The sequence below is a fragment of the Lolium rigidum genome, chromosome 2 (assembly GCF_022539505.1).
Source record: "Lolium rigidum isolate FL_2022 chromosome 2, APGP_CSIRO_Lrig_0.1, whole genome shotgun sequence".
NCBI lineage: Eukaryota > Viridiplantae > Streptophyta > Magnoliopsida > Poales > Poaceae > Lolium > Lolium rigidum.
The window spans coordinates 290,045,989-290,058,023 of record NC_061509.1 but is presented as its reverse complement, the minus strand read 5'-3'; positions in this window follow the sequence as shown (position 1 = coordinate 290,058,023).

The window sequence follows — 12,035 nt, the reverse complement described above, 5'->3', positions numbered from 1 at the left end:
GCGTTGGAAAGCTATGGACTAGGCGCAACTTTCTTATTCCAATAGTTTTCTCTAATTCCTTATAGTTTAAGAAAATAACACGTATTACTATCCGCCCGTTTTATGTGACGGGCACTGAATGATCTTCCATGTGATTTTCATGCGTTATATTTAAACAATGCAAATGATATACGGTTGGAAAGGTGTCAAAATGGCGCATCTTTTTCGTATCTACCATTTTTGCCAAATCAAATGGTTTAAAAGTAATTTTAGAAGTATTGAAATCATGTTTTCGGTATATTTTGTGGGATAACGATTTGAATTTGACGGATTAGATCCATTTATTTGTTGTAAAATGTTGTAGGTAATGAAATTAGACATATACTCTAGCATAGAAAGCTTTCGGTGACAATGATTGAAGTGGTTGGTGATCAAATCGATGAGATTTGAACAATATATTCCCGCCCCATAAAAACAGAGCGCTGAACTTCCCTCGACATGAACTTGTACTTATCGGGAAATGCGATTGTACTTCTTGGTGCGGTTTCATGAAAGTGTTCAGTAAAACAGAGCTATAATTTTCACCACACAAAATGTGCAGCACAACCACGTGCATCTGAACTTCTCGCGACATGTCCTTGTACTTCTTGGCTTTCGTGGTTGTACTTCCGGAAATATTTCGATAGTAGTGTGTTTTACAATAATTAAACATGTGTTTCGGAATTATAGTTTTAGATTTTCCCTAGCCTCCATTTAAGATATTCTGCACTTTTGGATCTTAATATTTGAACTTCCCAACATTGATATGTGAACTTATCTGTCACTATTTTCTTTATACAATTTGCAGTTCCTGTAATTACTGTTTGTACTTCTTGTACTCTCCGCTTGTACTTCTCAGAATAAATCCTTGTACTTACTCGCAGATGACGGGATTATTTTGTTTATCCTACATTTGAATTATGTCAGTTTCTTGTACCTCCTATATTAAGTGGGTGTACTGCTGGTGTCGAATGGTTGTACTTCTCTCCGTCAACTATTTGAATTTTCTCTTGGGTGATGGAATTATTTCTTTCTTTACATTTGGATTTTGTCGGTTTTCTTGTACTTTCTATAATAGGTGCTTGTACTACTCGTGTCGAACAGTTGAACTTCCCGGATAACACGGTTGACCTTTTTGTCGAAACTTACTTGAACTTCCAGTTTCTTCATAGCTACTAACTATACTTTGAATTTCTTCACCATTGTGCGGAATTGTGAAAATAATATACCGTTGGATAGATAATGAAAAACCGCAACTTTTTCATGTTCACACTTTTTCCAGATTTTACACGCTTTAAAATTAATTTTAAAAATATAAAAACACTTCTATATGGCTAGAAAATGAACTTTTCATTTGATTTTCGAATCGCTTATCGAAATTGTGCAAATGATATACCGCTAGATAGATAATGAAATTGTGCAACTTTTTCATGTTTTGTGTTTTTTAAAAATTCTCACAGTTTTTGAATTTTTTTGAAAATACCGAAATTCGGACGTACTAAAAAACGAGCGGACAGTAATTTGGATGATTTGTTTCAACCGTTTGTCGGAATGATGCAAGTAATATGGCGTTGGAAAGCTATGTACTAGGTGCAACTTTCTTACTCAAATTGTTTTCTCTAGTTTCTTGCAGTTTAAGAGAATACTTTGAATTCCTATCCACCCGCTTTATGTGACGGGCACCAAATGATTTTTCCCACGATTTCCATGCGGAATATTTAAACAACGGAAATGATATACGGTTGGAAATGTGTCAAAAGGCACATCTTTTTTATATCTACCTTTTTTCCAAATATGAACGATTTAAAACTATTTTTACAAGTTTTGAAATCATGTTTTTGGTATATTTTGCAAGATAGCAACTTCAATTTAATGGATTAGATCGATTTATTTCTTGTGAAATGCAGTACATAAAGAAATTAGACACATAGTCTATCATATAAAGATTTTGGTGACAATTATTGTACTGATCAGTGATAAGAAAGATGAGATTGGCACAAAAGATTTCCGCCCTGTAAAAACAGAGCGCTGAACTTCCGTTTAGACGAACTTGTACTTTTCGTTCAATGCGGTTGTCCTTCTCGGCACGGTTTCACGAAATTTTTCAGTAGGACAACTATAATTTTCTCGTACGGCGTCCGTTTGAGGTCCACGACCATACAAAATGCTCAGCACAACCACGCATTTTGATACTTATTGCGCAGCTGAACTGCCCGCGATAAGTCCGTGTAATTCGTGGCCTTCGTGGTTGTACTTATCGAAAATGTTTTGATACTAGTGTGTTTACAAATACAAAACATGTGTGTTTCCGAATCATAATTTTAGATTGTTCCTACACTCTATTTACGAGATTATGCGCTTCCCGGATCTTAATATTTGAACTTCAGAACGTTGCTATGTGAACTTATGTGGGAGTAGATTCTTCGAATGCTTTTAGTTCCTGTAATTACCGCTTGTACTTCCTGTAGTCTCTGCTTGTTCTTCTCGGAATCACAGCTTGTACTTCCTTGCGTATAACGTTATTATTTTGTTTTTTCTACATTTGTATTTTGCCGGTTTTCTTGTACTCCCTATATTAAGTTGGTGTACTGCTCGTGTCGCATGGTTGTACTTCTCATCATCAAGAATTCGAACTTCCTCGTGGATGATGTTATTATTTTTCTTTTTCTACATTTTGATTTTGATGTCTTCTTGTACATCCTATAATAAGTGCATGTACTACTCATGTCGAATGGTTGTACTTCTCCGCTTCAAGTATTTGAAGTTCATCATGGATGTCTGGATTGTTTTATTATTTCTACATTTGTATTTTGTCAGTTTACTTGTGCTTCCTATACTAAGTGGTTGTACTGATAGTGTCAAATGATTGTACTTCTCATCGCCAAGTATTTGAACTTCCTCGTGGATGCTGAGATTATTTTATTATTTTTTAAATTTGAATTTTTCGGTTTCCTTGTACTCCCTATGTTAAGTGGATGTACTGCTCGTGTTGGATGGTTGTACTTCTCATCATTAAGTATTTGAACTTCCTCATGAATCATGTATTTTTTTTTACATTTGTATTTTGTAGGTTTCTTGTACTTCCTATAATAAGTGGATCTTGCCTATGAGGGATACATGGAATAGGGGTAGCGGTGCACGGGCTAGGCCGGCGGCTCGCGGGTTACGGGCGGCCACATGCAGGCAGAGGCCATCGGTGCGCATGTCAGGGGTGGGCAGAGCGGCACGCAGGAACCCGATGATGGAGGGGCACTAGTGGATCATGCCAGCAGCAGGGTGTCGTGGAGGCGCACCGGCGATGACTTCGAGCGCAGCTCCAACGTCAGTTGTTAGAGCGGCGCGTGGGGGATGGGGTTGTACTTCTAGATGCTTCTCGTGTGTAATGCTGATGCAAGGCGTTTTGCATTGCCGATGCTACTCACACTTGATGAGAAACCCTCTTGCGCGACAAAGGCAAGTGTATGCGAACTTCCAAGATTCACGTTCAGTCTCTCATGGGCATACAATTAAAAATAAAATCGTATTTTTTAGATTTCCTTTTTTTTTGAGTGGGAGGTGTACTTCCTAGTAGTAATTTCATGTATTCTCCATACCAAACTCTTGTAGTTATCCGTAGCAATTTCTTGTACTTCTGCGTACCAATCTTTTTTATTTCACGCAGTACACTACATGGAAAATCTAAACTGCATTTTTTTTGTAAGCTCTCCTGCTGCTGCAAGTAAAAGAAAAGAGTTCGGAGAAACTGCTCCTGACAATCGATGACAAATCGGAAGTACATGTCCGTGCCAAACGTAGGCCGCCAAGTGCGGGGACGCGGGAAAAAGGGGTAGCGGCGCGTGGGTCGAGGGTCGATGATGCGCGGCCGCATGCGAGCAGAGGCCGTCGATGCGTGGGTCTGGGGTGGGCACCAGCTGATCTTGCCAGCAGTAGGGTGCCGCTGCGCCGACGTCAACTGGCAGAGCGGCTCGCGGGGCAAGGGGGTTGTACTTCTCCGATGCTACTCGTGTGTACTACCGATGCTATCCACTGTGAAGACCATTGAGCCACGGAAAAGAGCACTTTGGCCCATCTCGACGAAAGCCTGTAAACAAGTGTATTGCTCAGTTTTACACGGCTGTACCCAGGTGTTCTGCTTGGTGATAAACGAGTGAACTTCAGAAATACAGTTAAGAAATAGTGCTCTTCCCGTGAAGAAATAAGAAATTCAACATCAGCATGGTGCCACAGTTAACAAAATAAATTTCTCTTTTTATAAAGTAATCTGCAAAACAATGGTGTATTAAATCTCTCTCTTCCAAAATAATCTCCTAAACAATGTTGTACGTATTAAAATTCTCCAAACGAAATCTCTTTTCAGTATGCATACGACCGTCTCAGAAAAATACACAAAGAAGAACAGCAAGCAACAGGAGCAATTTCAGAACATGGGCACGACAGTTCAGAAAGACAGTGATGACATTGATGCTTCTATTCCAAGGCTGCACGAACAGGTTCTAGGCAGGCCAAAATTAAGCAATCGACACGAAAACAGTTTCTAAACCGTGAGAAAAAATTGCACAGGCTAGTTAAGCAATCAGCACGAAAAATTGACCTGGAATCTGTGCGCTCTTGCTTCAGCTTTTCTCTGCGGCGCCGCTGGAACTCGCCCGACCACACCACGCTGGGCTGGAGCAACGGGACGATGCAGGATCCTGTCCGGCGACGAAGCGGAAAGCGGAGCCTGGTGGCGGCGTGGCTCAGGCTGCAGCAAGAGAACATGTGCCAGGCAGCAGCAGCGCGGGAGACCATCCGGTGGCAGCAGCTGTTTGGCGACGCGTGCGGCGGCTCTCCATCATCTCGCCTGCCATCGGCGACGCGGGGGGAAGGAGGAGAGGATGCGCAGCTGTACACAGGGCGCGCGTGGGAATCCAAAACGGAACCTGTACTTCCACGATTCGAAGACATGTACTGTGCGACTCCAAGATCTGTTCCGGGTTGGGGGCGCCTCTTCCAGTCTTCCTACCAGAATAAGGCACACAGAGGAGGGGGTCGGCGACGCGTGCTGGTGGTGGGGAACCATGGCCGCGTAGGAGTTCCCAGGCATACACCACGGCGTGGGGGAACGTCAGTAGAGACCTGGCGATGGCGCCCTGCTCCGTGACACACTAGCCGGTGTTGGGGAAGATGAGGAACCTGGCCGGGTAGGAGAGAACCGATGGAGAGGTGGAACGTGAGATAGGGGACGGCGGCGGCGGGAGGCATGCTGGTCGGAGGGTGGGGCGGGGGATCCGTGGCGGAGGAAGCGGGACGGCGCTGCGCGCGATAACGTCGGTGAGCTGCGCGGCCGCGGGGGGAGAACGTGAAACGGTCGGCTGCGGGAGAAATCGAGGGATGGCCGGCATCAGCGATCTATGGGCCGGCGGTGGGAATCGTGCTGATGATGAGGCGGATTTTGGATCGGGAGCGCGAGGTTAGGGACGAGGTCCGCACATGAGTATGTATGAAGGTGGTGCTCAGAATATTAGGCAGAATATTATTCTGCACCCGAGCCATCGGTCGCGCCGCGCCAGTTTTCCGTCCGCGCGCACGTAGTCCATCTCGTTGAGGCGAGCAGTTGCATGTGTTGTAATTTTACCTCATCCATACGAACTGGCACGTCGTCCATCCGGCAACGGGCCTCAACCATTGTGGGTTGTAATTTTACGTCATGCATCCTAACTGAATCAGTTCCGTACGATGCTTGTTGTAATTTTATGTCATGCTTCCGAACTGAATCAGTCCCTTACGCTGCTTGTGTTCATGTGACGACTCTTGTATCTTAAATGTAATTCAAACGCTTGGATATACACATGAGGTAAATTTGACGTAACCTTTTGTACTTGCAATACAAACTTGTATTACGAGCTATCCAAGAATAAATCTTATAATCACATTTACACAAATTTACATAGCAACAATACATCTCATAATCACGTTTGCACAATTTTATGTCGCAACAAAAATAACTTGATTTAAGGAAAAGGCACAATCATATTGGGCGAATAGATTGTATTCTATTGTTCCCCCAAGGGTTCAGCTAACTGAATGAATCAGTTTTTGGATCGTAAGAATTCCACCGATTACTCTCATAGCTCTTGCCTCCCTCCAAATTGTTTTTCTAAAAAATATTTCTTCTGGCCATCACTAAAATTTTCTGTGACCCTTTGTAATAGTCAGCTAGTCTGCAGCGAAGCAGTGCTGAAGAGAATTGTTCAGGGAATATCTGGTAGAAAGGCTGCTGCTGGAGTTGCCATAAGACCCGTGCCCTCTGCCATTTGGGACCTGAGGTCATCGGTGGGGACAGGAGCTCCGGCATCGACCACTGCACTGCATCTCCACCACCTGGCCAATGCTGCCTCCGTGCTTCCCGCTGTCAGCCTAGCAATTTGATACATGTCATCGCAGATTCAAATCACTTACACAATCAATAAGCAAATGATAAACTGTAACTTGAAATATCAATCAGTAAGTAATTAGCGGCAATTGGGAAAGCGAGCCCTCGGTTAAAATTGTTGAAGTGAACTAATAACTCTCTCGAGGAGGCGAGTCCATCGGACATACCACTTTCTTTATTGGTGTTCGGACAAGTGTACCCTATCTCTACATATACCTACTTCCAAAGAAAACAACAGAAAGAACATCATGGGCAACATGTGCCCTCAGTTACCATTTCTCGTGCGTCCTAGCCCAAATAGACATAAATATTGTCCAAGTTTCAAAAATATTGTTTCAGTAATAAGTGGCTGATGTATGTATGATAAGAAGATAACAAAATCAGCAACTCATTACATGAAGGATCATAAGTTATTCCTTGGCGACATGCAGAAGGTGAGCCAAGATATTCTAATATTTTACATGAAAAGTTGGATACCTAATCATAAACTTGTTGGAATAAATGATAAAATAAAACCAAGACATTAAAATATTAAACTATTAAACTAGCTACATCTTTTTTTGGAACACCCCAAAAAGGTTACAATAATCTAGCACTCCAGAAGATCTAAAAATATAGGTTTATATGAGAGTTAGCTGCATCTATTTCTTTTGCACACAGAGAGCTAGTTATTTCAGAACTACCAAATTCAGCATTCAATTAATTGATAAACTTCTAGTCCTCGACAAATCGATTGATAAGTTTTACCCAAACAAGCATGCAAGAAAAAATTATGAACTTGTGTTTTATAACAAGTAAGAAAAACAAGCTTTCGAAACATGTGTTCTATAAGATTGTGCATCTGACTATATTAGGGAGGGTTTCTATCCTTTAGTGCTTTGTTTTCTTTGTTGTATTTTCAGCCATAGATGTACAGGCTGTCAGGAACGTAATATATTAATTCAAAATGATTGGAAGATAAATTCATTTGGGATAGAATCTGTTGTATACTTACATTAGAAAGCTGAGAATGGAACGAGTAGAGAAAAATAGGGCTGAATGAAAAGAAACGGCATGAAGAAAACTTTGACCTTTCAATGATAACTTCACTGAATAGCACACTCTCATCTAGCTAGCTAGAATCGTGTGATTACTGACCAAAATAGCACATTTCCATCTCGTTTATGTTACAGAAGACTAACAAGTAATAACATGGTTACCGCTCAACAAGCAACTTATAAGAAATAAGATACATAAGTACATATTCAATACCACAATAGTTTTTAAGCTATTTTCCCATGAGCTATATATTGCAAAGACAAAGAATGGAATTTTAAAGGTAGCACTCAAGTAATTTACTTTGGAATGGCAGAGAAATACCATGTAGTAGGTAGGTATGGTGGACACAAATGGCATAGTTTTTGGCTCAAGGATTTTGGATGCACGAGAAGTAATCCCTCTCAATACAAGGCTTAGGCTAGCAAGGTTGTTTGAAGCAAACACAAGTATGAACTGGTACAGCAAAACTTACATAAGAACATATTGCAAGCATTATAAGACTCTACACTGTCTTCCTTGTTGTTCAAACCCTCACCGAGAAAATATCTAGACTTTAGAGAGACCAATCATGCAAACCAAATGTCAACAAGCTCTACAGTATTTCTTCATTAATAGGTGCAAAGTACATGATGCAAGAGCTTAAACATGATCTATATGAGCACAACAATTGCCAAGTATCAAATTATTCAAGACCATATACCAATTACCACATGAAGCATTTTCTGTTTCCAACCATATAACAATGAGCGAAGCAGTTTCAACCTTCGCCATGAACATTAAAAGCTAAGAACACTAGTGTTCAAGCGGAGCGTGTCTCTCTCCCACACAAGCATGAATTTATTCAGAGAATGAAAATAACACAACGAAAATAAAAGCACACAGACGCTCCAAGTAAAGCACATAAGATGTGACGGAATAAAAATATAGTTTCACTAGAGGTGACCTGATAAGTTGTCGATGAAGAAGGGGATGCCTTGGGCATCCCCAAGCTTAGATGCTTGAGTCTTCTTGAAATATGCAGGGATGAACCACGGGGCATCCCCAAGCTTAGACTTTTCACTCTTCTTGATCATATTGTAGCATCCTCCTCTCTTGACCCTTGAAAACTTCCTCCACACCAAACTCAAAACAAACTCATTAGAGGGTTAGTGCATAATCAAAAATTCACATTTTCAGAGGTGACACAATCATTCTTAACACTTCTGGACATTGCTCAAAGCTACTGAAAGTTAATGGAACAAAGAAATCCATCAAACATAGCAAAACAGGCAATGCGAAATAAAAGACAGAATCTGTCAAAACAGAACAGTCCGTAAAAACGAATTTTTCTGGGGCACTTAACTTGATCAAATGAAAATGCTCAAATTGAATGAAAGTTGCGTACATATCTGAGGATCACGCACGTAAATTGGCAGATTTTTCTGAGTTACCTACAGAGAACCCTGCCCAAATTCGTGACAGCAAGAAATCTGTTTCTGCGCAGTAATCCAAATCTAGTATCAACCTTGCTATCAAAGACTTTACTGGGCACAACAATGCAATGAAAAAAAGATAAGGAGAGGTTGCTACAGTAGTAACAACTTCCAAGACAGAACAAAACAGTAGCAAAATAAAAACATGGGTTATCTCCCAAGAAGTGCTTTCTTTATAGCCATTAAGATGGGCTCGGTAATTTTAATGATGCACTCCCAAGAAATAAGCGTTGAAGCAAAAGAGAGCATCAAGAAGCAAATTCAAAACACATTTAAGTCTAACCCGCTTCCTATGAAAATGAATCTTGTAAATAAACAAGTCATTTAAGCATAATGCAACAAGCATAGAAAAACTAGACAAGCTCAACTTCAAGATTTTAAGCAAAAAGAGAGGTGTTTTAGTAACATAAAAATCTCTACAACCATATTGTCCTCTCTCATAAAGATATTCAGTAGCATCATGAATAAACTCAACAATATAACTATCACATAAAGCATTCTTATCATGAGTCTCATGCATAAAATAATTACTACTCCCAACATAAGCATAGTCATTCTTATTAATTGTAGTGGGAGCAAATTCAACAATGTAGCTATTGTTATTATTATTATTATCATCATACTCATCATATATAGGAGGCATATTGTAATCATAATTAATTTTCTCCTCAATAGTAGGTGGACTGAAAATATGATAGTCATCATTGCAATTATCATATATAGGAGGTAAAGTATCATCATAGTAAATTTTCTCCTTCATGCTTGGGGACTAAAAATATCATGCTCATCAAAACCAGCTTTCCCAAGCTTAGAATTTTCCATAGCATTAGCAACAATGGTGTTCAAAGCGTTCATACTAATATCATTGCTACTAGCATGCAAATAAGGTTCCATAGGTTTTTTAATTTTCGCATCAAACAATCCATGTCTTAACTCAGGAAATAGATTAAAAAGCTCACAGTTGTTTTCCATTATGCCTAACTAGTGAAAAACAAGAAACAAAAAGATGCAATTGCAGGATCTAAAGGAAATAGCTTCGAGCACTCACACACCGGCAACAATGCTAGGAAATAGCTTAGTAGTCGGAGGATGTGAATACCTTTTACCTTACCTCCCCGGCAACGGCGCCAGAAAATAGCTTGCTGGCGTGCAGTTGACGTGGGAGTTAGAAATCTCTGTGGTGTAATTTTTCTTCAGGTCCCCGGCAACGGCGCCAGAAAATAGCTTGATGTCTACGCACACTTCTTTTCCTGTAGACAGTGTTGGGCCTCCAAGAGCAGAGGTTTGTAGAACAGCAGCAAGTTTCCCTTAAGTGAATCACCCAAGGTTTATCGAACTCAGGGAGGTAGAGGTCAAAGATATCCCTCTCAAGCAACCCTGCAATCATGATACAAGAAGTATCTTGTGTCCCCAACACACCTAATACACTTGTCAGATGTATAGGTGCACTAGTTCGGCGAAGAGATAGTGAAATACAAGTAATATGGATGAATATGAGTGGTAATAGCAATCTGAAATAAATATGGCAGCAAGCAAACATGTAATAGAACTTGTTGGAAACGGTGTTTCAATGCTTAGAAACAAGGCCTAGGGATCATACTTTCACTAGTGGACTCTCTCAACATTGATCACATAACTGAATAAATAAATGCTACTTTCTCTACACTCTCTTGTTGGATAACAAACACCATTCATTGTGTAGGGCTACAAGAGCTCCCTCAAGCCGGAGTGTAATGTCCCAGGTTTAGAGACGATCGAGGGGTAGATTTTAGAAAGGGATGTGCATTGCATTGTAAATTACGGGGAAATTTCGCGCTTTTAAAACAAAACTGCATCAAAGGGGGACAGGTTTCTCTCTCGACATCCTACAGGGTTAGGGTTTCAAGAGTGCGATGAACTTGTTCCTACTTGTCTAAATTAGGGTTTTGGAGAAGAGAGAAGTGAAATGGCATGGAAATCATAAGTTGCATGATTGAATTATAAGTTAAGTTGTTTGGATGAATTCAAACCAAATTTGAATTTGAATTTCAAATTCAAACATCAAATGATTATCACATTATTCAAACTTGAGAGAATTTAACAAACAAATATCATTAATCAAGAATATAAATAATACAACAATTTCATAAAGCTCAATAGAGAGAAACTTGAGCTTTATTGATCATCACACACATAATACATTGTCTTTACAATATTCAGAATTGAATTATTGAATTACAACACATTACAAGAATTGAAGAAATGAAAATGTAAAAGGAAAATTACAAGTTATTAAAATGACCTAAACTACATTTTGATCATCATGAATTCTATGATCAAGATGATCTTGAGTTCATCTTGAGCATCTTCTTGATCCCTGCACACACACACAACAAATAGAACATTAAGCCAAGTGGCAAAGCCACTTGACAGGTTAGAAGAAAACTGGAATAGGGTGGATATGATCAAGCTGCCGAGCTGATCCAACCCACCAGCTCAAGTCCCAAGCCACACACACAGGCAGCACACAAAGCTTGCTGCATGTGTAACAACACATCAGGCTAGGGGGAGTCACCATAGCAACCAGGTAGTACTGTCAACCAACAGAGCAAAGTCAGAAGCATATAAAACTTGCCACAGTAAACCCTAGATCATTCCATCGACAGCAGCTTCACAGAGTAAGTCACAAGAACACAAGAACAGCTTGAACAGCCACTGCTGTTCAAAACATTTCCACCACCACAGCACATAACCAAGAAGCATCAAGCTCACAAGGAGGAGCAGGGCAAGCTAAACAAACCACCAGAAGCAAAACCTCTACATCAACTGAAATCCTTGGAGCTGGAGTGAGGTATACCAAGCATCATGAACAAACCAGATGGTTTTGTTCATAAATAAGCATATGCACCAATCACACACAAGCAAAAGGGTGTGATACTCAAATTGTGTCATCATCTGGCTACTAAGCCATATGGTGCAAGCAAGGGTAGAAAGGCCACTAGTAAATCATCTAATGGGAACAACAGCTATGAAAAACAATGCATAACTGAAGAAATCCAGCAAGAGATGAAAGCACAAGCTAGCCTAGCTACACACTTAGCACCTACAGCTAGTCG